The following is a 1,632-nucleotide window of genomic DNA, read 5'->3' on the forward strand; positions in this document are numbered from 1 at the left end:
TTCAGCGGCCTCGTTTCGCTTCGACGGCTTTCAGCCTCACCCTCCTTCATTCTACTACGTTAATAAATCATTAGCTCATCCATGAACATGATTTCTGCCCGAGTCCCGTCGGATTGCATTGGCTGTGGGGATGAAGACGACAACTCCCATGACTCCACACTCAGTCACGGCGTCATCAAACTACGCCTTTGTTTATTTTGAATATGCGCCCTCTAGCGGCGAAAAATTACATATTGTGCCTTTAAGGCTCCATTAGTTAACATTAGTTAATTCATTAGTAAACATAAACTGAAAAATTCTTCTAAACATTCATTAATCTTAATAACACATTGCTAAAATCAAAAGTTGCTACTGTGTTATTTAATGAACTCGAGCTAACATGAACTAACAGTTGTATTTTTTAACAAAGATGAATAACTTCTGTAGCAAATGTAGCTATTGCTCATTGTTATTGTTAGTGCATTAACTAAGGTTAACTAATGAGATCTTATTTTATTATGTGGTGTATAATATGAAAATTGAATGTAATCTCAGTCTTGATATGTATATCTCTGTTATGAATGAACGCCTTTCTGTGTTGTTGTTCCAAGCATTTGAATAAAAAAAAAAACTAATGAGATCTTATTGTAAGGTGTTACCTATTGGTCTTTACAATTCTTTTGCGCGCTAATCTGTGTAAAATTATTTACTTTATACATTTTTTGTGTATTGCTTTTTTGTATTTAAATGTTCAGTTTCTTTTTGTTATAAGAAAAAAGTTATTAAACCTGTTATGTTTTATTATGACAACACTTTTTTGCAATTAAATTTCAACATCGTGATAATACCGTATACCATGATAAATGCATTAGCAATTAATCGCAACATGAAAATTTGATACCGTCACATACATAATTTACAGTACCATTCAAATGTTCAATGGGGTTATTGCGATTTTAAAGGGGATGTCTAATGGTATTTCATACATTCTGACTTATTTACACTGTTAAAGACTTGGATTCTCATGCTAAATATGTCCAAAGTCTCAAAAAACGAGTTGGACATATGACGGAGTATTTCTGTGCCAAATACACTCCTTCAGGGTTCGTATAAGTTTTGGAAAGTTTTTTTTTATAGTATGGCCCTCTATGACATCATAAAGGGTGGAATTCCTTATATGGGCACTTCTCCCGGATGAGCGTGAGCACACATCAACCAGAGCGAAAGCAAGAGCATGCCCATCAACTTGCATCAAGCGGGTTATGGAAGTCGTTGGCAGTGCTGCACAGGACTTGATTGATTGCTCGAAGGATTTTTCATTTCATTTTTAGACCACGAAAGCAAAAATGTCACCAAAGAAGTGTGTTTTTGGATGTGAGGGAAAGATAACCTTGCTCAGCTTCCCAAAGAACCCAGCATTAAGGAAACAGTGGATGCAGTTTGTTTTTCCGTGGCAGCAATAGAGTTGTGCAAGTGTGTTTGTTTGTTCTCGTCATTTTGGTGATGAATGTTTTATAAACAAATTAAATAAAATTTAAGTCAATAAAGTTTTTGTTCCTGTTTTATTTATGTCGATATCACATCTTGCAGATGATTGCTACGCAAAAGCTTTGATTGCTCGTGACTCTTTAGCTCCGTCTACGGCACGCCTAC

This window comes from Sinocyclocheilus rhinocerous, unplaced genomic scaffold, assembly GCF_001515625.1.
Source record: "Sinocyclocheilus rhinocerous isolate Xijiao unplaced genomic scaffold, SAMN03320098_v1.1 scaffold3337, whole genome shotgun sequence".
Lineage (NCBI taxonomy): Eukaryota > Metazoa > Chordata > Actinopteri > Cypriniformes > Cyprinidae > Sinocyclocheilus > Sinocyclocheilus rhinocerous.